We start from the raw sequence: 25,966 nt of genomic DNA, 5'->3' as shown, positions 1-25,966 counted from the left end.
CAAAACTGTAATTATCATTAGAGAGCACATCGACATCTTTTCTTGACTTAAGACCATTCCTGGTATGGGATCCCTCGCTATGTTGTTTTTCAGCAAAGGAATCTGTCTCATGAACGTTGGGGCTTCCGGTTGTGGATGCTGGACCTAGAACTGCATTGTTCTCTCTCTTATCCTCAATGTAATTTTCTTCCACATGGCTGGTCTTTTTGAGAAGATCCACCTGAGAGCTTTTAAGGTATTGACCAAGATTCTCCTGTGTATTATACTGGCTGTTACTTGTGGTTTGTGCAAGTCCTCCTATGCTGTCCTGAAGCAGCTGCTTCTCCTTTGCATTTTGATGCCCTCTGATAGCATCACCTGTAGAGACTTTTCCAGCTGTAATGTGCTGTTTCTTGAGGTGGAGCAATATTCCTCCTTCCTGGTGATCACCATCTCTATTTTGCTTCTGCTCATTCTTATGGGCAGGATTAACTAATATTTTTTGATCTACATTAGTAGAATTCAGATTGTCCCTGGGGCCTCTTCTAAGTACATCACTCCTCTGGATCTGTCATGAAGAAGCATGGAATATTAGCATGTGAACATATTTAGAGACACGTTACTCAAAAGCGTGGATTTTGGAGCAAAAAACCCCCTTTATTTAATCTGCCTTAAAGAATCATAGGACATATGTCAATAATTCTTTAGTTCAGATACGAAGAGAATAACTACACAAACAAATTTGTTTTGTACTGGTGATTCTCTTTGTATCCAGACTAAAGAATTGTTGACATCCTATAATAAGCATCAGAATAAAAACAAACTCAAAATGGAGAGAGAAGAAATAGAAGATTGATGGAGTCAAAGTTGGATGGTGTTGATAAGATCCTCAGAAAGAGACAATTTGAAAGAACACAAAGCCATGTCTGACACATTACACTAGACCAGTGTGGGTTTATACCGGTTCGCACCGGTTCGGACAAACCGGTAGTGGTAGCAGCAGGAGGCTCCAACCACCCGCCCAGATGTCATCACCGATGCCCGGCAATGCGCAGAAGGTTCTCCGCATGCGCAGAAGCGCCATGCGCAAGCGAAGGAAGAACATGTGCACCCTCACAGTTCCGAACCAGTAGCCAAGGTAAGTGGAACCCACTACTGCACTACACAGAATAGAAAGCTAGTTGATCTGCAATGACTGCAAGTCAAATTACAGAGAGCTATGTATACAGAATGTTTTTTGGTATAAACCAGATTTAGTTACATTTCCTTTTCCTATCTCATATTATAGTTTCTTTATCTTATTATTTGTTAGACTTCTTTTTTACACATTGCATAGTGAAAAGAAATAGCATAATGGGAATAAATATAAAGCATCTTTTGCAAGGCCCTGAAGACCTGGTTTGCCAATGGGTCTGGGGACCCCAGAGTGGGATTGAGTCCATCAACTGGCTTATTTGATTCATTGTTGTCCCCAGGAGGGTGGGGGTTATTGATTTTTTATTGTTTTTACATTGGCTTTGAAAGTTTCTATCTTTGTAAGCTGCCCCAAGTCATTGAGAGTGACTCGGGCAGTGGTATAAATTATCTTAAATAAATAAGTTTTATTATAATCATAAACCAGTACATAGTACACACCAAAATTTGCAATCAATCCAATAAAGACAATTTTAACTGTAAGATATAAATAGATAAAACTTTGAAAAACTAGAAAACACAAAATTACAACTAAATATAATAACATACAAATGAAATTTTAAAATTCTAGTAATTTGGGTAAATAACACAAATAACAAGATGGCTAGAAGGAAAGAAAAGATTTAAAAAAAAAAAATCAATATGAAATGAATATGAAAACTGTGTAAGTGCATTGGCATTGCAGGTTTAACTCTGCCCACAGCTATGAGTTTGATCCTGACGGGACTCAAGGTTGACTCGGCCTTCTATCCTTCTGAGGTCAGTAAAATGAGGACCCAGATTGTTGGGGGCAACATGCTGACTCTATAAACCGCTTAGAGAGGGCTGTAAAGCATTATGAAATGGTATATAAGTCTAAGCACTAATGCTATGTAGGATAGATGGATTTATTAATGCTACCGGTAATTTACTTCTCATTTCTTTATTCTTTCCAATACTGTGTCACAGATTTTCACCGTAAGGTAATCTCTGAAACTGCCTGAGACTGCCCCACCACAAAGTTTGAGGAACTTCCTATGTTGAAGGGCCACAAGTTGTCCATCTCCATTTTTTAGGGGAGGGGTAGAAAACAGCATTAACCAGTCAACACTGGAGTGGCATAAAACCATCTCAATTACTGACAGATTATTTAACATCTGCTGAATGATATGGTTAAATCACTAGCATGGAACAGCCAGTGAAGTAAGAAGAAAAGCTGAATTTCCAGTCTTGCGTTGGTACTCATGTTTTTTTTTTTCAAAAACGTCTGCAAAACATAGGATGAGACCTAATCAGTTATTATGTGCCACAAAGTCATCTGTTGTCAATATAGCAATTTCCCAAATTTTAGATATGTAGTCATTACCATTCCCAGAAGTCCTAGTCAGCATGTCCATAACTACAAAGAACATAAGCAAACGTTCTTATTGCAATATTGCAAGCATGTGAATTTTGGGTGACTCAGAAAGTGGGAATCAGGATGTCAATCTTGTTCAGGTCTAGAACTAATTGCCTTGCAGAGTTTTTAGGAAACTCTTTTTATAAATTAACATGGTTTTCATCAATTCTGCTGGAGCTTCTTTTCTATTTTGCAGTGTTTTTTCTAAACAAGCCGTTTTGCAGGTTTGCTCTGGGTCTAACTAGTTGATCATCAGGCTATTTAAACTGTCTAATACAGGGGTGTCAAACACACGACAACACGTTGTTGTCATGTGACATATCACAACTTTTCTCCCCCTTTGCTAAACCAGGGGTGGGTGTGGCGCATCTGGCCCTTGGACTGTGAGTCTGACACCCTTAGCCTACTACATCTAGTACAGGGGTCTGTAAACTTGGCTCTTTTAAGACTTGTGGACTTCAACTCCCAGAGTTCCTCAGCCAGCAAAGCTCTGGGAGGAACTCTGGGAGTTGAAGTCCACAAGTCTTAAAACAGCCAAGTTTGCAGACCCCTGATCTAGTAGATCACTACATTATTAGTTAATTTTTGTTATAGTTCAGTTCACTTACAGGAGAAGCAACAACTAATCCAAGAATACTGATAAGGAGAAGCAGGGTCTTCATATTTGATATTGTTACCTATGAAGAAACCAAAGTACATTTTAGCATTAATACAAAGAAATTCATTGCATAATACAAATATTGACAATATTTATTTCACTCTGCCTGATCTGCTTTCAGAAGTAGAATGTTTATTAAATTCAGTCAGCAATATTATTTGAGCCCCAAGAGTCTTTCATAGAATGAATCTTTGAGGACTGATGGAGATGGAACTGTATACAACAGTGACGTTCCATTTTATCATTGTTTCATCCCAGAAATAACTGCAGTCTACTGGACTTCTACTGTGAGAATTTCTCTTTAATTTCAATAAACTTATTCATCCCTAAAATATAAACATTGGCGCAATACTTCACTAGAGATGCATACCAGAATATTCTTTTCTAATCTAATATCTTTCAGCTGGGTTTTGTTTTGTTTTATTTGTGATATTTACAAGAATGTTATATTTACTGAATGACTTACATGGAATTCTCTCTTCCTTTGATACACATAGCAACAAATTTTTAAGGTAGATTTCTGGGGGGTGGGGAGAGAGAGAGAGAGAGAGAGAGAGAGAGAGAGAGAGAGAGAGAGAGAGAGATTCACTGGTCCAAATACATCAATACATTTCATAGATGAAGATGGCCTTTAACATGGATCTCCCTGAGCCTAATCAATAGCTTAACCACTATACCAAGTTGTTTATGTTACCAGTAGAAATAACCTGTTCCTGTTTACGAACCAGAGTTCCTAATATCTAACATATCTTTTCCCCAACCTACTACTCTCCTATGTTGGGACTGCATTTCCCATAACTCCATAGACAGCATAGGTATTCTAGATGGGGTGGGGTAGGATATCAGGCTAGGAGTACAGTAACAGAACTGGCAGCTGCCATTTTGTCCCCCTCAGAAGGCTGAAATTGTCCCCTCGGAAAAGCCTGAAGTAGCACATTTGAGATATTTGGGGAAAATAAACAGTTCCTTATTTAATAAATTGTTTAAATATTTTTGTTATGTTATCACCATAGAAAAACTTTAAAATTATTAATAAAATAAGTATATGGGAATTCAAATACAGCTAAAATAATATACCAAAGCATATATAGAATTCCTGATGAACGTATCTTTTATTTTATATACACTGAGAGCATATGCACCAAGACAAATTCCTTGTGTGTCCAATCATATTTGGCTTCCCAAAAAAATTCTGTTCTATTCTATTCTATTCTATTCTATTCTATTCTATTCTATTCTATTCTATTCTATTCCATTCCATTCCATTCCATTCCATTACATTACATTATGATAATATAACAATACCTCCCCTGAAACTATTTATAATCCATCATAGTCAGGATACTCAGTTTGGCTTTACTTCCTGAAATCTTCACCTCCAGATTAGTTAGTAGGAGTAGTTAGTAGTTAGTCATCCTCAGTCCTCTCTAAATATCAGGTTGAAATTGGGGAAATACTTATATAGCCTGAATAGGTCTATAAAAAGGCACTGCAGCAATATATAATAAGGACTTATTGTTATTTTGGTCTCTCTAGGATAAAGTAAGGCCTTTTTGAATGTCAGCCACTCGGCACATAGTTGAAAGTATTATCTAACCATGGGGATACAAGTAAGTGAAATTCCGCAAGGTGGACTTAAGGTACAATGAAATAATTTTCACTCGGAAGGGTGCTACTTATTTTAGAGTCAGACCATTTGATTTGAAAATAATATAAACCAATGCTATCTGTCCTCAGTGCAAACAATTTGCACTGTGTTTGGGGTGCACAGAGAGTCCCAAAATGTCCCATAGAAATCTCGATTGAACAACTTCTAATGGATCCATGTCCTTATAGGCACATAGCGGTAATTCTTGCTTAACATGAGACTGGGAACTCAGTTGCTGAGTGAAGTGGCCATTAAATGAATTCCCACATGACCGCCCTGCTTAGCAATGGCAGTTCCAGGAGTCCTGGATGTAGACGTTAAGCAAGACATCATCTGATCACAACTTTTTGTGATGTCCTGCCAGCTTCCTATTTACTTTGCTTGCTGAATGCTGGTTGGGAAGGTTGCAAATGACAACCTTCATGGCAAACTGTGATGGTCCTAAGTGCGAAGACCATTTGTATGCCCCTTTCTTCAGCCACTAAATTAATAGTAATTAAGCAAAGACCACCCATAAGAAATGAAGCAGTCTAACTTCCAACACTTTTAGTTCAGCTGGTATATAATCAACTCCTGTTGTATGGAAAGACCTTAATAAGGCAGCTGTGGCTTTTTACCAGTTCTTTTAAAGCTGAACTTAAGGCTGCTGCACGAAAAATAATTCCAAGTTAATCAAAGGCCTTAACCTATTCAATAACGTTCCTGTTGTTTTGCTATTTGTATTTATGGTCTCTTTGAAAAAAGAAATATAATTTATAGTTAACAACTGGGTCATCATCTGAGCAATGGGAGGCAGCTGGACCTAATGCTCTCCTCACTCTAAGAGCTTAAATTGAGAGATTGATTTCATAATCTGCATATAGAAATAATAGGTCTATCCACCAGCCCTGGCAGGAGATGCTCCAGTTTTGTGACTTTTTCCACCATAAAATGGATTTTTAAAAAATTAAATAGGAAATGGTTTAAAATGTACCCTTTTGTCCAACACTCTGGAAATAAGACACCACAGCTGAAAACTGATCTTAGTTGTCAAATTTAATTTGGATACAGGTATTATCATGCAACATTTTAATAAGGAACGTCAACAGACACCTATGAATGGATAAGATCTCCAATTTGTTCCATGGTTCTCTAGAAAGAGTCAAAAGCTGCTTTGAAGCCAACAAATGTCATATGTGTACGACTCCTCTGAAGGCTGATGATGAGTATTTTTTTTTTGTATAACGTATAATGTTGTAAAATCTAACACTGATCCATGATTGATCTCTCCATCCTAAACCCATGTTTTTCTGTTCCCATCCAGTCCACTAGTTTGTAAAATAAGCTGACTAATAATATTTGATCAGGCAATAGTTAGAATAGCTATCAAAAGGGAAGCTAAAGGAGAGTAGAAAGAAGTTTCACTGAAGATGCTGAGAATTATGAACTATGAATTATGCCCCCAAAATTTTGCTGAATAATTTTGTCCTCTCATTACTCAGATCAAGGGGGTGTTAGTAGTTCTGGTTTCAAACAAGAGTTTTTTCTGTTTGGTCAAACTATATTTCTCGTGCAGTATTTTTCAATATTGACAGCTTTAAGATATCTGGCTGACGGGGGAATACTGGAAGCTGAAGTCCACACATCTTAAAGCTATCAAGATTGTAGGGATAGAATAACAGAATTGGAAAGGATCTTGTAGGTCATCTAGTCCAACTCCCTGCTCAAGCAGGAGACCCAATACCATTTCTGACAGATGGCTGTCCAGTCTCTTCTTGAAAGCTTCTGTTGTGTCTTGCCCGCTTTCACCGCAACCGGGGCCTTCTTATCTGCTTCCGAACGCTGAGGAATGTCCTAGTATGCCTGCCGGCCCCAGCCCTGGCTCCATGCCCAGACAGGCTGAGGAGGAAGAAGTACCTCCAGCCCCCAGCTCTGGCTCCATGCCCAGGCAAATGGAGCAACTAGACCGCTCCCCCTCCCCCACAGCATGTGAGCCTGAAGAAGGTCAATTACCAACAGCTGCAGACTGGAGTGACCCTCGCTTCAGAAGAATTGATAGGCGGCGGCGATAGAAGGAAGGGAGGGGCAGGCCTGGATAAGTGCTGAGTCATGGAGCCACACCCCATGGCCTATATAAAGGATCTGCTTTCTGGCATTCTCTGAGTCAGGCAAAGTCTAACATATCTTGCTGAAGTCACTTTCTGGTCTCCTGCCTGCCTTGAGAACTTTGCTAGGACTTTGGCAGAGCTGCAGAGGCACGCCTGATTTGGATTTCCCTGACCCGGCCGTCAGCGGAGGAGTGGGACACGACAGCTTCCAGGGATGAAACACCCACAACTTCTGAAGATTAATAGACATTATTACAGTGATGGCTAACCTTTTTACCGTTGTGTGCCAAAAGTAGGGGGGGTGCAGGGTGTGTGTGCCACGCATGTGTAGCCACACCCATAATTTAATGCGCTCCGCCCCCCACGCATGCGCACACAACCCCCCTCTGCGCTCCCCCTGCTTTTGGCACGTGATGGCACGGTGGGCCCAGTAGATCCATTTTTTGCCCTCCCCAGGCTCCAGAGGCTTTCTAGGAGTCTGGGGAGGGCAAAAACGGCCTTCCCACCCCTTGGAGGCCCTCCGGAGGTCAGAAAAGGCCCATTTCCCAACTTCCAGGGGGCCCAGAAGACCCAAAAATCAGCTGGCTGGTGCACACATGTGCGCTGGAACTGAGCTAGGGCAACGTTTGTGTGCCCACAGATATGGCTCCGCATGCCACCTGTGGCACGCGTGCCATAGGTTCGCCATCATTGCACTATTCTATCGAACGACAGTTGTTTTAAAACTGAACAGCTTGACTAGGGGAGAACTACCTGTTATTCTTTTCAGTTGTAGAACACAGGTCTCCCATTCATATAAAATTGGCTCAGGGCCATTGCAAGATGCTAATAGTAGACTACCCATAAGAAGTCTAAAAATATATTGGTTTCTGCAAAAAGACAGAAATCTGGGAGTTAGGAAAGGCCGCTATATTTAACACAAAGCCTTCGCAATTACATAAGTGCTTGCTTGTGCAATATAAGGCGTACAAAGAACAAATCTCCATGCTAGTTTAAACTCAGCTTTGAGTTCCAAGAGCTCTAACCTGTTCTTTTTTTCCCTCCCCCTTCTTTTTGGGGGGCTCACTTTACAGATATTGGAATTAGAATTTACTTTGGATAACGATAGGGTCTCTGCAGGCAATCTTACGAACACCATATTTGTTTAAATAGTCTCAGTAAACCTCCTGAGAAGAAACAATGAAATGAATACACAATTCCTTCCTAGCCAATATTATTTCTTACACTGATAAGGTGGCCATTAAGACAAATGAATCATATTTATTGATTCGCGCACATAGGTTGCATTCTCTCTGCATTCTGTACATTTGAAGAACTTACAGGATCCCAGGAACATCTGGAAGTTGTTATTATGACCACTATAACTGGCTGAGGGTTGTTGGGGTTTTTTATTTTCAAAGGCATGGCAGCAAACATACTCATGTAGGCTTTAATTATCAACACCAGCCCTTGGGCTGATATGCCACCCAAGACCAAAGAAGCCACATGAGTTGTTAATCATCTCCTCTAGGATGGTCAAATGATTCTGTACCATGAAAAAGCTATTTCAGTGGCTATAAAGGTCCAGGCACTGTGAAACCACCAGAGAGGTGAGAACTCATAATAATAGGTTTCTAGCTGTCACGAGATGGGACATCCCAATTTAGGTGGGGGAAAAAAAGTTTCAAGAAAAACATATAGAATAAATAGATGGGAAAGTCCAGTATATCATAAGGTAAAAAACCTCAACGTTCTTTTTTTAAAGTACTTAAGAGTTCATTATTGTGCTTGGTTCAGACCAAGGTATCTATTGAAACATTCTTCTCAAACCACTTGGGTTTTAAGTTTTCCGCAGTGGGGTGGAAACAGGCAATTGCCAAGAGAATTGATTTCAAATATGTTTGGACAGCATTATTGTAACGGTAAGAGAAATGACCAGAGGTAGCTTTCAAATAAGAGCAAGAGGTTAAAATATCATGCCTTTAAAAAAAAAATTGAATCTTTCCCATTAAAAGGGGGGGGTGATCTCAGCAACTTATAAAATTGTCCGTAGTAATGTGAAGAAGGCAGAGTGGGAAATACTTTTCTCTGCTAAAGTTAGACATTTATGGACATTCGATTTAGGTCTGGTAAAAGAAAATGTCGCTTCATGGGATGTGTTAATTGATGGACTCTATTGCTCCAAATGCAGCAATGATCTTTTTTTCAGAGCTGATGTCATAAAATTGATCCATCTGGCTAGCACTTCTACTCAAGAGCAAAGATGGGGAGTTTAGCATCATTCAGCTGTTGGCCTTCTCCATAATTTCTGTCTATGGGATCACTTGCGAACAGCTGATTATAAAATGTTCCCATAGCTGCTCAAACTGGACATATGGAACCATTAAGCCTGTAGATAATATGCAACTGAATCCCAGTGAAGACAGAAGAAGAGGCAATGGTAGAAAAAACAAAAGCTGTAGCCTTCATACCTTGGTTGTGAGCTATCCAGAAACAAGTGTGCTAATGTAGAGGAAGGACTAGGTGGTTAGTCTCCTTGAGCAGATTTTTACTTCTGTAATTGTTCAAAAAAAGGCATTCACACCAGAAGAGGACAACCAAACCTGATTAAGCTGTGGAAAGAAACCCCAAAAGCACATGAGAGGAATATTAACACCATCCTTTTTCTGTTAGCTTTTCATCCTAGGTTTCAAAACAAGTAGAAGGGCAAAAATGATAAGATGAAATGGAACCAAGGCCACCAAATAGAAATGTACCTAATACCAGCTGTCCAAATGAGGGATAAAATCTCCAGTAAATAACTTTTTTAACATGGTGCTGCCAGAAATTCTTCCTTTTACCTCTATCTCCCAGTGCATAAAAGGAATTTTCCTAACATCTTAATTGTCTTCTAGCAACTTACAGGGATTTCAAACTGTAGCGAGCCAACTTATACATTGTTATTGTTTTTATTACAGTTTCCTCACTCCATTCTGGTCTAAATTTCATATTATCTTAAGGGAGCAGATCATGTTCTTATTTTTATCGGTCAAATTTTGGAAGACTATTCAGATAGAAACAGAGACAATCTTTTCCTTGTGCATAAATTCTGTCAAAAATCTGTTCAACATTTGTATCATTTTTCCCCGGAAAACTAATTTCATCTAGATATTCCAGAAGAAGAATTAAAACCCTTTTATGAAAGTCCAAGCTCATATTCTACATTCTAATCATTTCCAGTTGCTGAAAGAACAACCGCAAAGCCATCATTATCTCACCACTAAATTCATATAGCTACTGAGATAGCATCTCCCCAAATTCAAAATGCAGCTGCTTAAGGATCAGGCTTGATATTAAATTCCCCCTCTGTTAAAGTTCCTGTAATTGCTAGCATTCCCAGTTTAGATTATTTGCATTTTGAGAAAAAGCCACACATTAAAACCAAATATGCGTTTGATACTACATTCAGTTTGGTCCTAGCTAGAAGAGTGCCCTATTCAAACCTAAAAGTTTTATTCACACTGTGTTATCAGCATGTTAGACTTTGCAGACATAACCATAACGGATTCAGTTCCCTGAATTTAAAACAGGACAACCACAGTTTTAAAATTTACTGTACTGTTGAGTACTATACTGAAATGAAATGAAACCTGAAATGGTATAGGTTTTTCTGCTTGAGGAAGGGGTCAGAGTAGGAGACCTTCTAGATCCCTTTCCAACTGTGTTAAAATAACACAGTGATGAATCTGACTATATGCATGCTATTAATATTTTCTTCCATCAATGGGTCATCACTCTTGAGAATAAGGGAAGGACAACTATGCACATTGCAACTTCTCATAGTTTTGATTTTTTCCATTCATAAATTCAGTTGCTCCTATTCCTCTGCTTTTTTTTTTTTTTTTGGAGCTTGGAGATTTACACATTTGTATGCATCATTCTCCATGCCTTTTGTTTGCAGTTATAACTAACGTCCACACATGTTGTGCAGGATATTGTAATGTATATTTTATTACTATTTTAACGAAGAGAGAGGGGCTGTTCTGTAATAGACATCCCCTAATTACCAAGCTGCATTTCAACTTTTGGATAAGTGTGAAATCCCAAAGACAAACTGGACCTTATTCGGTTGCTTGCTTGAAAATATAAAATTAGTTTTGTTCATATTTTGAGATGAACAAGTCAAAATGGAACATTTGTATTTCAGGAATTGAACTCAACTCAATGGTACCTACGGTACTTAAGAAAATTTAACTGTACTCTTGTCCCTACTGAAAACACTGTCCCTACTGAAATACACAAAGCAGCTTTCGTGCAGCAGAATGATGGTAAATCGCTTTTAGTCTTTCTTGTTTAAATTTTCTTATTTGCTTTTAAGATGGACATCCAGTGCAAGAATTTCAAATAGACATTTATTTGGAGAAAAGGTATAGTCAATAGTCTATATTCCTCTATCCCTCCATGTATTTTTTTAATAAAGCGATTATATGGGAAACTTTGTTTTTCCAATTTAAAAAAAAAATCCACTCACCTTTTTGCTGGACACCTGTGAATAGTTTAAAAACCATTGGGGTACTGGATGCTTCTGTACCTCGGGTCTTTGAGATGAAGACCCAGAATGGTACCCTGCAAGAATATAAACTGTGGTTTAGTTTCTAAGCAACCAATTGGAGCTTAGCAACTTCACATGGTCTTAAATGGAAACCCACTAATCCCTCCTTTTGTCCTTGAAATTATTAGGTACCTTTGCACTAAATTGAACTTCTCTTTATCCCACACTCCTGCAAAATACTAGATAAGTATATTTTATGACTTGTTTGTGGAAGATAATATATATTATGAATGCCAGATAAGTCCCTGGTCTGTGATTATAGTTTTATTCTCCTACATTTTCCTTTCGTGATGTTCAGGAGATACTTTCTAACCAAAAGGTAACATTTTAGTGACACCTAGATCCGGTTATCTGTTACACCAGTTTACTCTTAATAACTATTTTTATGATGCTTCTAATCACATATTCTTGCCTGCCTATTGTCAAAGGCTTCTATTTATTCATACTCAGGTTTTCCTTACAAAGCCTCCAAGTACTGATTTTTGCTGTAATGAAAAACGTATTTATTCAACGTACACATCACATACCTTCTAACTCAGAGACCTGGATCAGATACCACAGTAAACCAGAATATGAACAAGAAAGTTATGGATATGCTACACTATCTGTTTATATTCTGGTACATTAAACCAAATTTTGTGATGTTCCCTGACATTGAATATGGCCAAGAGTCTCTGTACATAGACAATGGACATTGTATAGAGATTTTTTGCTATGTGCTTTATTAGGAACAGAAGTAAAGCTTTTCTCTAGAGGTACAAACCATAAGGAATATATTGCATCTAGAAATTGTACACATCCCCAATTCATAAACCATGGCTTTTTGGAGGATAAAACTGTATCACAAGTCATTTTTATTCCTTAAAGATTTTTTATGATATTTTAGTTGCTCATGCTATGTTATATATATGTGGTTGTTCTTTTTTTATCCTATTTTGAAAACAGTCTGGAGTTTTGGGAATTAGCCAGTTTACCATTTTAGCAAATAAGCAAACCTTAAGACTCGATTTTTAATTAAATTGTGTAGAGTTGATTTTTTTGTTTTGTATTTTTTGTTTTTTAATTGTTCTAAACTCCCAAATGCTTATAGAAATTTAATTATAATTAAATGAGATCTAATCTTTTGTTATTGAATGATATAAGATGGCAAACATCTGGAAAACTTTGTACGCTTAGAGCAATCAACAAACACTCAGTAAAATGTAACTTTAAAATGACTATGTGTTTTATTAATAGGCACTCTTTTATCAGGTGCAAAGGATTTCAAATATTTAGCAGCCCTCAAAATCTACAAATAGTAGGAAAGTGAATGTGAATTCTTCTTTCATCAGTCATTCCCAGAATTCCTCAACAACTCTAATAAAAATCCTGGAAACTCACACTTACTATTCATTGGATTGCTGTAACATATGTGCTCACTGCATCACTCCATACACCATTGGTCACTATTTCTGAGTAGCTGTTGCTATTCTGTTCCAATTCAGTTCATACTGGTGACTAATTTTCACAGCCATCTGCATCATATCATGTTGCAGGCAGTTGAATGGCAAAGCAATATTTCCTGCTGCCACAAAAGGGAGGCCAGGACATACTTAATAGTGGTAAAACTGTTAAAAGGACAAATGTGGAAATTTCTGCCCAATTTCTGCTTTCTGGTTGCTGTACTCTACCTCCTTTTTCCATGAGAAAAAGATTCGTTCATTTTCTCATTCCTAGTCTTAAAAACAAAAACAAAGACTCCGAGATGATGGAAAACCTAATAGAAACTTATTATACAACATGTTGTTGATTTTGCAGATATACAAATAACTGGCACTTTTGCTTGGCAGCAGTTATTGTTGTATTGACCCTATTCATTCAGTTATATGGACATTCTAGATTTGTTTTCTGAGATAGAAATAAGCCTCAGGTAAGAAGGGAAGCGTATCACTTTCTCAGTGGACAAGAGTGCTTGTTTCTAAGCAACACTTCTCTAGCAAACAACTATTTCCCATATTCTACCAATAGAAAAAAAATGCTTGTTGCTCAGGGTTGAACTGTGGGGATCCTTAATACTCTCTGAGCTTGGTTGTTTTCCTGCTTATGTTTCATGACCAAACTAGGTAACATCATCAGTGCTAGTAAGGGAGTGGGGCGTGCTCTCTTTTTCTTTATCAGTGGCTTGCCTTGTCAGTGATGGTGGAAATGTTGGTGGCTCCTTGATTAGCTTGTTGTTTCTGTTAGCTTGTTTGTCTGAGTTGGTAGTTTCTTAACTGGGACATTGTTTACTTCTTGATTGTTGTTCTAGTATTAATCTTGGTTTCAATCTCTTCTTGTCTAGGTGTTGATTGCTGGTGGGGAGGTGTTTTGGTTCTTTTGTTTCCTTTTTCACTTTTTGATTGTCTCCTTTGAATGGTATATAGATGTTGTTTATCTCTATGTGTCTGTTGATGACTGATTTGCCTGAGTGCCAAACTTCCCGGAATTCTCTAGTATTTTTGGACTTGCCTTGGTCTAGGATGCCTAGTTTCCCAGTTGAAGCTGTGGTTAAGTCTATTCATGTGTTGTGAAATTAAGGAGTTTTCATCATGTCTTTTAACTGCTACTTGGTGCTCATGGATGCACTCTGCTACTCTTCTGCCTATTTGTCCTACACAATGGCTGTTACAATCCTTACATTGTACAGTATATTTTGAAAATGACTCTTGGGTTTTATTTTTGATTTTTGGGGGGGGGGCTGCTGTATCTTTTGGTTTACTTAGGATGTTTTGGAGGACTTTACTTGGTTTGTGTGCTTCATTGATGCCAAGTGATTGTAATATTGTTTTGTTGGTTTCTGAGATGTTTTTGATGTATGGCAGTGTTATCCTTTTCACAGCTTGTGTTAGTTGCACTGTAGTGGGTTGAGTGGTCAGGCATTTTTTGATAAAGTTCTGTGGGTACCTATTTTGTGGGAAGATATTGTTTCCTTTTCCTGATGTTCATGGTTGCTGCAATATTTGTGCTCCTCTAAATAGTGTTCTCCCACAGTTTCTTCTGCGGGAAGAATGGAGTTGGTAATGGGACACTTGGTTGGTGTGGGTAGTTTCCATATTTTGTGGTAGCAATGCAAGGCAACCATCCTGGGGACATTGGGAACTAATATCATGCCAAATCTGTGGTTCTCCAGATGTTTCTAAATTACAGCTCCGAGCAACTCCATTCAGCATGGACAAGTATGGAGAGTTCAGCAAACTTTGAAGGCCATCTCTAAGTCCAGATGTTCATCTAGTTCAGTACTGTTTTTTTTCATTCACAGGATTGCTCTTCATCTCTGTTACTAGAGATGAGTTTTGGGTTTTGTTGGTTTACTTTATTTATTTATTATTTATTATTTAGATTTTTATACCGCCCTTCTCCCGAAGGACTCAGGGCGGTGTACAGCCAAATTAAAACAATACAATATACAATTTTAAAACAACAAATTAAAATAACATATTCTATAATGGCCGAAAAATTTAAAAACCGTCAAATTTGACGCAATAAAACAGAATACCCAATTTAAAATATTAAAATTCAAAAATTCAAAATTTAAAAATTAAGAATTAAAAATTAAGAATTAAGCCAGTCCCGCTTGGATGAACAAGTACGTTTTCAATTCACGGCGAAAGGTCCGAAGGTCAGGTATTTGACGCAAACCAGGGGGAAGTTCGTTCCAGAGGGTAGGTGCTCCAACAGAGAAGGCCCTTCCCCTGGGGGCCGCCAGCTGGCATTGCTTGGCGGACGCACCCTGAGAAGGCCCTCTCTGTGTGAGCGTACTTTGAGCCATGGTGGTGCAGTGGATAGAGTGCAGAACTGCAAGCTACTTCTGCTGACTGCCAGCTGACTGCAATTTGGCAGTTCAGATCTTACCAGGCTCAAGGTTGACTCAGCCTTCCATTCTTCCAAGGTGGGTAAAATGGGGGCCCAAATTGTTGGGGGCAATATGCTGACTCTATAAACCACTTAGAGAGGGCTGTAAAGCACTTTAAAGTGTTATATAATTCTAAGTGCTATTGCTTGCTATTGCTACTTTCTTTCTAGAGTTTCAAGGGAAACTTGGGCTTGATCTTGTTTGCTTGCATGCATATATGCAAACAACATATATGCAAATTTTTGATAGAGCCAGTTTCAGAGTTTTACCTCTCTATATTAAGAGATTTGTGCAAGGGAAATAACTCTTCAACTTCTCACTTAGAGGCTGTTCCATTTTTCCCAGATTTGTATCCATTTACTTGCAGTTTGTTCAAATACTTTATAAATGACAAACGTGTTTTCAGGAGCAGTTCAAAGTGAAAGGAAAGCTTAGGCAAATCTCACTAATAGCAATAGCTCTTAGTCTTATATACCGCTTCACAGTGCTTTACAGCCCTCTCTAAGTGGTGTACAGAGTCAGCATATTGCCGCCAACAATCTGGGTCCTCATTTTACCGACCTCAGAAGGATGGAAGACTGAGTCAGCCTTGAGCTGCTCAGGATCAAACTGCTGGCATTCGGCAGATTTAGCCTACAATGCTGCACTCTAACCACTGCACCCCTACGGCTCTAACCTTGTGAAGTTAGCGAATATATTTGTGTGTAAGTGGGTGTATATGTGTGTGCGATTAAATAGATTCAGAACCCCAATTCACGCCATATTCTGTTGGGTGAAAATGAGACATTAAACTTTGCTACTTTGCAGTTCTGATCTGGTTTATAGGAACTTTCTGTCCCATGAAGAACATGTCTGAATTACTGTAATGATGTGTGGGAGTGACCATGGGAAACAGAGAAAGAGCCATAATCAGGGAATGATTGGACAAGAGGAAGCTTGGCAGAAGGAATGCAGACATGGCAAAAACATCTCAGACAGGACCCTACCTAGTTTCTCGGCTTGTAAAGATGATGGATGTTGCGACTGAGGCCCAAGTAGTGATTACCAAACACAATTCAGTCCTGAACAAACTTACTTTATTAAAACAGCTGAGAATTAATTCATTCTCAGCTTAGTCCAAAACAAAACAAAACAGTCCTTCAGCCTTATCGCCAACCTTTGTTGTCTTTGGCAACCTGGCAAAGGCTTTTCTTGGCAAAAAAACCCACAAAGCTCAAGAGACGCTGACAAGAAGCACCGGAAACAACGCTGCTTTTCCACAAAGAACCTAATGACTTGTTGCTGCTCTTTTAAGCCTTATGGGAGGGGCCAATCATCTTCTGGCCTTACTCCCGAGTCATCCTTTTTGCTTCAGCTGCTCTTGCCTTCTGGCAGCTCTTCGCATGCGTGCACTAGGAACAGGCTCCTCCTGTTCCTCTGCCTCTCTGCTGTCTGCCTCTGGAGGCTCCGGAGTCCGCGCATCGCTCCCAGATGGCCCTGGCCCCATCTCTGCCTCCAACACAGAGCCCTCGTCCGGGCCTTCCCCTGACTCCAGAACTGGCCCATTGTCCTCCCCAGCCTCCTCATTGTCCAACTCTGCTGCCAGCTCCGCAGGCTGCTGGTGGACCCACAACAATGGAGGTGAAATGAACTTTCAGACTTGCAAGATTCTGTTAATGTAGCCATACAATAAAATAGAAGTAGTTCATCTAGATGTGTACTTCTTGTTTGCCCTACCTTGCAAGGCTAACAGCAGCTTCATTAAAAGGAGACATGCAGAAGTAAGTTTACTGGAACATCTCTGTGTGATTTGCAGGAAATCAGTAAAAGATAGTGTTAAACAATAGAAGAACCTCCCTCCAAATTAGGTTTCTGAAATCAAGAAAACTTGGAGACAATAAAAGTGTCTTCTCTGTTCTAATTCTGGTACAATGAGTCTTAGCTATGGCAATAGAGTTAGTAGCAGAAATATGACTTTTCTGATCCTCTGCTTGTTTTGTGACTGGTACAAAAAACAGCAGGATATTTAACAGATTAACAGAATTGGAAGGGACCTTATAGATCATCTAGTCCAAACACCCCCCCCCCACTTAAGCAGGAGACCCTACACCATTTCTGACAAATGGCAGTCCATTTATGTCCATTTAGTCCATTTAGGTAGTTATATAAACGTTGGCCTTGCAAGTGTTAAGAATGGGGGATAAAATTGGGGTCACCAAACCATTACAGCAATGTTAGAAAATAACTAATAAAGAAATCTCATCATGTACTTTCATCTTGAACCACTGTTTTGCCTCTGGCCCCAGCTGGGGGTTCAGCAAAGGGCAAACGTGGATTCCATAGGTCTACTCAACCCACTCTTCCTTTAAAGAAATTATCTGATGTGAGACAAGGTAGTATTTTAGAAGCTGTGTTAAATTTGCTTAAGCCCGTTAAATATACCTTTCTAAGCTCTAGGTTGTTTCTCCTAGCTGGCAAATATTAATTCAGGATAAGGACTTGCCCAGAAGATGAGTACAACAGGAATTAAAATATTTGAATAGCTTTGGGGCCAAACCCAAAAGTATATTTTTGTGCCTGTTTAGATGTTCACTGCAGTAGGAAATAGCATTTTATGTAACTGTCCCCTCTTGAAAGTATTTACAAACCAAATACAAGTGATTTTTTGAATAGATGTGTCTTAGGGATGGGCATTCATGAGTCACATCTTACTCGAAGCTCCCAGCTCCTTGAACAAAGTCCCTAAATTTCCTTTAATTTGTGTTGTTACAGTTAGGTGTTATGATTTTTTTTTATTAAAAAAGTTTTATTTTAGCATTTATATCCAATAACATATTTAATGTACCATCATATACAATTAATCGGACCTGCCCGGTCACCACCCACTTCCTTTAACTCTCTTCCCTTCTCTACCTTCTTCTACTTTCCACAACCATCCTCCCCCTCTCTTATCTACATCCTCTCCTCCTTCCTCCCTACTCCTTTCTTCTTCCTCTTCTATCCCTCTTCCTTCCTTTCCTCTTCCTCCTCTTCTCTTTTCTACCTCCTTCTCTCTTCTACTTCCTTCTTTCCCATCATTCTGAAGTGGTAGCCAGGCAGCTCCGATCTTACATTAATTATATGTCTTTGATCATCTTTGTACATTGACCATCAATCCATTTTCTACCTTCATCCCTCCTCCCCCTCCCTTCCCCTTCCTCCCCCCACCCCCCGGGATTTCCCAGAACCGAATACAGGGTATAAAACTAACAACAAAAATTAAAATATAACACAAATCATAATCCATAGTCACTCCTTAAAACCTCAACTCCCCTTCCAGAAACAAAGAAAATACATTTCTTCCAATCCATTATATATCAGACCATTCCACTCCTAGAGTTCTCATAAATTTCCGATTAAGTTAGTGTTTGTTCTTGAATAAAGTACATAGTTTTTAATATCCAACCTTCATCAATCAATATCAAAACAACGTTCCATCTTCCAATATTCACCAAGGGTTCTTCTAAAATGTCTTTCTTCCTTAAGCAGTCTCTCAAAAATAGTTCATATTTCCAACTTAATTTCTTAAATTTTTCTATCCAACCTTCAAGGGTAAACAATAGTCCATCTTTTCACATCTTTGATGTTTATATACATCAAATAATATTACAAATATCCAATATATCAATTGTAATAATTAAAATCTTCACTTTACCTTGCTTATATCAAATAACATTATTAAAATTACACCTATAACTTATCCAAAATATATCTATTATAACAATTAAATTCTAATTAGCCATATAACAACATTACATCCATCTCTTAAATATAATATTTAATCCAAATTCCTAAATTTTACTATCTATCCTCCAAAGTTAAACAATATTCCATCTTCCTATTCCTTTATACCTGAAATATATCAAATAGTACCCCTAAAATTACACATTTATATCCAAAATAAATCATTTACAAAAATTAATCATAATCATATATAATAGAATTAAACATTCTCCTCCCTTTTCTGTCTTACACTTTTCCATCATCTATTCACCATTCAACTTAACATCTATTAATAAAGAGTTCCCAATCTTTAATACATTAGTGTAGAAATCTCGTGCTTTACAAACTGTATTGAGAAAATACTTTCTTCCTTTATAATTCACTGTTAAACCAGCTGGAACCTCCCATCTAAAATATATCTGATGTTTCTTAAGCTCATCCTCTAGAAAGGCAAGTTCTTTTCTCTTTCTTAACATTTTAGGAGGAATTTCCTTCATCATTATTATATCTTGTCCTAATATTTGAAATTTATTTTTATAAAATGCTTGCAAAATTCCATACCTAATCTTCTTATTTGTAAAATAAATAACCACATCTCTCGGTAAACACTTCTGCCTTGCCAACCAACAATTAACACGATAAATTTTTCAATATTAACTTCAAAATCTTCTGGTTCCACTCCTCTATCTGAGCAAAGGCCTGAATAAAAATCTCTTTCAAATTTTCCTCTTTAGATTCTCTTAAGCCCCTTACCCTTATAGCATATTCCATTAATTTATATTGTAATATAACCCTTTCTTCATCTGCCTTATCTACCTTAACCTGAATATCATCTATTTTATTTTCTAAATTCAAATTAATTTGAACTTCATCTATTTTCCTTTGCAAATCTAAATTAATTTGGTTAAGTTCATCCAGTCTTTCTTCTGTCTGAATACTAGATAACAATAATGGGGTAATTGATTCCTTTAATTTTTTCATCTCCCTCCTCTGCTCTTCCACCAAATCTTTAAAATCCAGTATTTCTTTCTCCATTTCATTAAATTTTTGATCTATTTCTGAAAGATGAGCCTCCATAAGCTCCTGTAAAAAATTCCTTAGACTGTCTTTAATATCTTCTTTCAATTTGTGTTATGATTATTGAAGGGTTCTCCAGGCTAAAAATAAGGAACAAAACAGGCAAGCTTATTTTTCAAATATTGGAGATTACGGGTAGTCCTCAACTTACGATCGCAATTGAGATCGAAATTTCTGTTGTTAGACAGAAAGAGAGTTGTTAAGTGAGTTTTGCCCCCATTTTATGACCTTTCTTGCCACAGTTGTTAAGTGAATCATTGAGTTGTTAAATTAGTAACACAGTTAAGTGGATCTGTCTTTGCTCATCAGAAGATCACAAAAGGTGATCCCGCTGTCCCTGGGACATTGCAATCGTCATAAATATGAGCCGATTGCCAAGCGTCCGAATTTTGATCCCGACCATGGGGATGCTGCAAAGGTCATAAGTGTGAGAAATGGTCATACATCACTTTTTTCAATGCCATTGTAACTTTGAATAGTCATTTAAAAAATGTTGGAACTTGAGGACTACTTAACATTTATTCTACAGTAAAAACTCAAACATCAAAAATGTTTACTGCTGTAACCTAAAAATTAATTCTTTCTTTCTTCTGATGTTACAGTGTCACTTCCATTCACCCTTTGGCCCTCTGGGTAAAAATAAATCCCCTTTGAGTCAAAGGTGATTCCTCGTGACTTCCCATAATTTTCTTTGCAACTGAATAGAATGGTTTGCTGTTTCCTTTCTATAGTTTTGGGATTTCCTAGATTTTTTTATATGACACAATATTTACTTTTGCACCCACCCCACCAAAAGAAAGCTACAATGAGGCCAAAGAGCCTCATTTAGAAATAGACACAAAACTTTGCTGCTGCTGTGTTTAGATTGCAAATATATGGGAATCTTCTGCAAAGTAAACTCTTTAAAGAACCAGTGCTGAAATGTGACATGGAAAGGCAAGCTGGGGACAAAAATAGAACAGCAAACAAACATCAGAGAGCACTTGCTCTTTAGATTCAACAGTGGGGAACACAATTTTTTAATGAAAGCAGTGTAGTTCTGGAAGGAAATAACCTTGCATAGGCAAATAGATGTGCAAACCACCAAAATTGTTGATGGCCATATAATCACAGCTTTGCGATTTGAAAATGTGTGGGTGATTAGCAGGTCAAGCAATATGAAATTGCTTAAAACTCACCAATAATATAGGTGTTGCTTCCACTTTATACATAATAATTGTTTAAAGGTAAAGGTTCCCCTCGCACATATGTGCTAGTGTTCCAGACTCTAGGGAGCGGTGCTCATCTCCATTTCAAAGCTGAAGAGCCAGTGCTGTCCGAAGACGTCTCCGTGGTCATGTGGCCGGCATGACCTGTGGCCTATTTTTCTACTTGCATTTTTTATGTGCTTTCGAACTGCTAGGCTGGCAGAAGCTCACCCCGTTATGCAGCACTAGGGATTTGAACCGCTGAACTGCCAACCTTTCAATCAACATCTCAGCATCTTAGCCACTGAGCCACCATTGAATTAGCCTTGTAATCCTTTTTCAATTATGATTCAACAAAGAAAAAGCCAGCTTATACTTAAAAGTGGGAAGAAAAATGTTCATTATATGTATTTGAAATACAGATAGTTCTCGACTTGCAACAGTTGGTTTTGTTCAAAGTTACAACAGCACTGAGAAAAATGACCGTTTTTCACACTTACGACCATTGCAGACCCCGATCTAAAAAATTTAAATAAAATAACAAAATATTTGTGCAGCTTTCTGAGATTTGGTTTGTTTCTGTAGTGTTTCATTCTAACTACACAAACACACAGAATTTCACAAAGCTGTATGTGGCATTTTGTATGTGTGAGTCTGTTGTGTTGTGTGTGTGTGTAAAGTGTGAAACTTGGGTTTTGGTACCTCTTATTGTTTTGTATATTTTGTTTATTATTTTTATTATTTATTGTTATTGGCCACGCCCACTCAGTCACATGATGATCAAGCTACTCTCACCCAGTCACATGACCGCCAAATCATGCCCAGTGTCACATGACCGCCAAACCACGCCCACAAAATAAGCCATGCCCACAGAACTGGTAGTAAAAAAAATTAGAATCCACCCCTGGTGTGAAGCCTCATCATGCCTGATCTCAAAAAGAACACACAAAGTGGGTGGAAGCTATTTAGGGAAGACAATAAGGACCTGGGTGCCAACTTCGTAAGGCTTTCAAGATAGTCACCAACACTTTGAGTTGGATCCAGAAGCTAGAAGATCCAGGCATAAAAAATCTCAGAAGGAGAGGCTGAAGTGGATAAGAGTGACAAACTTCCTACATTTGACATTGTGGATGCATCTGCTTGATGTGGGGCTTTCTCTGGGGAGTAGTGAGCTTAGTAGGTTCTGTAACTACAGTGTACTGTGTCTTTAATAACTTCTGGCCTTTACATCTGCATTACCTATAGTATAATAAAGGGTGCTGAGAGCTCTAAAGGCAACTCTGGAAAAGGAAGTTAATTGTGGCATTGAAAAGGTGAGTTGTTAACCCTCAGCACAAACTTGTCTGTAGGGAAAAAAGGAATTCATGCCTTTGAGTTCAAAACTATCGCTTAAAGGTACTTTTATTCTTGTGTAGCTGTATTATTTTTTCTGTTTCACTGATTTAAATTTGTATAAAGTGGTTTTGAATAAGAACAGAATAACAGAATTGGAAGGGAACCTGGAGGTCTTCTAGTGACTCTCTACCATTTCATTTGTTTTTACTTTGGTTATTTGTAATTTTTTATTTTATTTTTTGTTGTTGAATTCTCAGAGCTACCTAGAGCCAAGTATGTGAGATGGGTGTCTATATTAATAGAATAACTAAATCAACATTTCTGAGCTACTGGTTGAACTCAACAGAGAGAAATGAAATGCAAATGCAAATGCAATCAACTGCAGATGTTAAAGTTAAAGCCAACAAAAGTAAACCATCAATTTGTCTGTCCAAAAAACCAAGTTTCATAGGTGAACTGATGCAGAGTAGAGAAAAGCAAAAGAAACAGACAAACACACAAATCTGGACATTTATTCTGTTACTTTCAAACATATAATTGAAAGGTTGAAAGTGAACATTCAAAATCAAGTATGATGCAGAAGATAACAAAAGCAGTCTTGAATAGCTGTAGCATGTTACTCACAAAAATACACAATATAGATGATAATGAGACATGCATTCCAACAGTTAAATACACAACAATCAGAATGCTGCTGAGCCTAACAACAGCATATGATGCAAATGAAACATCTGGACATGAAAAGGCCATTTCTACATTGTGAAAGAATTAAAAGAAGACATCAATATGGGAAAAGCATCAGACTCAAAGACTCAGCACGAGAAAGTTCTATGTGCAAATTACAAGAGTATATTTGGATTTAAACAAGTCACCCAAGCATGGACCACAAAAATTAAACAAAGTACTCCCAAAAGAAATCACTCAAACCAAAGCCAATCCATGTATATACATAAAGAGACTGAAGAACAGATGGAGTTTTATATTACTTTATGTTCCTGACTTTGTGAAGCATCTATGGCCATCTACAATCTACACTCCCTGTGTGAGGGAGAACGGCAGTTTCTAAATGCAATAAATAAATTTGTTTTTAAAATTCACACAAGACCCAAAAGGACGCCTGCCTCAGTGTAGTTCATGGAAAAATCCTGGGGTATCTCATAACTCTCTCTCTCTCTCTTTCTTGGCTACAGAAAACTTTTGATAACTGAAGTGAATTGATTTAAGAATAAGAATAATAACAAAGTTGGAAGGGACTTTTGAGGTTTTCTAGTCCAACTCCCTGCTCAGGCACGAAACCCTATACTAGTGACGGCTAACCTTTTCTGGACCGAGTGCCAAAGTGCGCTTGGCCAAAACCCCAAAATGCAATGAGTGTGCGGCCTCGCGTACGCGCCCCCACAACGCGGCCCGCTCCCATGCATGCACGGCAGAGACCTGATGTCTAGGTGGCTGGCAGGAGGCGCGCGTGCATGCGTGGCAAAGCTGAACTGGAGCGACAGCTCGCATTCCCACAGAGAGACTGCTGAATGCCACCTGTGGCACGTGTGCCATAGGTTCACCATCACAGCCCTGTACCATCTCGGACAAATGGTTGTCCAGTCTCTTCTTAAAAATTTCCAGTCTTGAAGCACCGCCAACTTCTAGAGGTAAGTGTTTCCACCGATTAATTGTTCTAACTGTCAGGAATGATAATAAATAAATGTTAGTTCTAGGTTGGATCTCTCCTTGATTAGCTTTTATCCATTACTTCTTGTCCTGCCTTCAGAGGCTTTGGAAAATAGGTTGACCCCCTCTTCCTTGTGGCAGCCCCTGTGCACATCCTGAAAACAGTATTTGAAATCATATAATGTGCCTGGTTGCCATGATTCGCATATCTTCTCACAAGGTGTAGCAGCAAAGAGAGAGCTTGAGACTGAAAAAAAAGTCCCTTATAAAAATAAGGCTACATTCCTGTGGTGTTCCCAAAATATAGTTCTCAATGAAAGCCCAAATGAAAGAGTGGTCTTTTGTACAGAAGGCTTTGAAATCCTTTTCCTTTTTTTGTTGTTGTTCTTGACGGCGGTGTACTATTATATGGGAGGGGGACAAACAGGCATTAAGGATACATTTGTCTGCGATAATTAAGCTTGAAGTTTTAATATTGCATTTTGGTGTCCTAAAAAATATAGTCCTGGTAAAAAAAGATATGGAAAGGGCCAAAAAAATGTATTTAAAACAAAAACAAACAAAAAAACAAAAATGACCGCAAGACTGTGGTGAAAAGCAAGAAACATATTTAGAACAGCGAGAGCCCTTAGAGAGAATGAACATCAGTAAGATATTGGTATTTTTTCATCAAAATAATCCAAGAGATAATAATATTTTTTTGGGGGGGGGGAACAGAAACTGAATTAGAGGAGAATATAAGGGCTGCAGAAGTGTGATAATTAAAAGTAGCTTTCCCTTTTTGACATGTCAAAGTTTGACTAAAAATACAGGGATATATTTCAGAAAGACCCTGTTGTGCCACAATCATAAACATAAATCATAGATAAATATATGTTTTCCCGAAAATAAGACCCTGTCTTATATTTTTTTGAACCCTGAAATAAGCGCTTGGCCTTATTGCCATGTGCTCAAAAGCCCGATTGGGCTTATTATCAGGGGATGTCTTATTTCGGGGGAAACAGGGTATGATTGTGGTTAATCATCAGGAACAATAACCAGGAACAAAAATCCTGGAGAAATTGCTCATATCTTGCTTTTTTTAACAGTTAGGCAAGGGTGGGCTGCTGGGGGTTCGCAGGGGCTCGGGAGAACCTCTAGCTAAGATTCTGTGCAGTTCGGAGAACCCCCAAATCCCGCTCCTAGCTGGTCCTGCCCACCCCGCCCCTCCCAGGAGTCCCCACATGGCCTGTTTTGGATGCAGGTAAGCACAGGGCTTCCAGAGCCTGGGGAGGCTATCTTCGCTCTTCTGGAGGCTGAAAGAAAGCCTCCGGAGCCTGGGGAGGGCAAAAACACCCCCCCTGTCATGGTGCAGGAGGCTGACTAGGCCACGCCCACCATGGCCACGCCCACCCAGCAATCGGGTAGAGAACCCCTTGCTAAAATTTTTGAAGCCCACCCCAGCTTATAGGATATTGAATTTAGTCGCTGGAACAGAAAAGTTTACAATAGGCCAGAACACACAGTTGTAGGCGATTAAATAGAGAGTGCTGATTCATTCATGAGGCAATCGACGCTATGATTGGTTGCCGTAAGT

General features: G+C 38.6%; 1 protein-coding gene across 1 annotated transcript in view; it reads right to left on the bottom strand.

The window, feature by feature from the left end:
* LOC131203156 (dentin sialophosphoprotein-like) overlaps positions 1-25,966 on the bottom strand; it is a 68,823-nt gene that overhangs the window by 1,109 nt on the left and 41,748 nt on the right. The window lies entirely within an intron of this gene.

Source organism: Ahaetulla prasina, chromosome 8 (assembly GCF_028640845.1).
Source record: "Ahaetulla prasina isolate Xishuangbanna chromosome 8, ASM2864084v1, whole genome shotgun sequence".
Taxonomy (NCBI): Eukaryota; Metazoa; Chordata; class Lepidosauria; order Squamata; family Colubridae; genus Ahaetulla; species Ahaetulla prasina.
The sequence above is the reverse complement of the archived record's forward strand: the minus strand, read 5'-3'. Positions and strand labels throughout refer to the sequence as shown.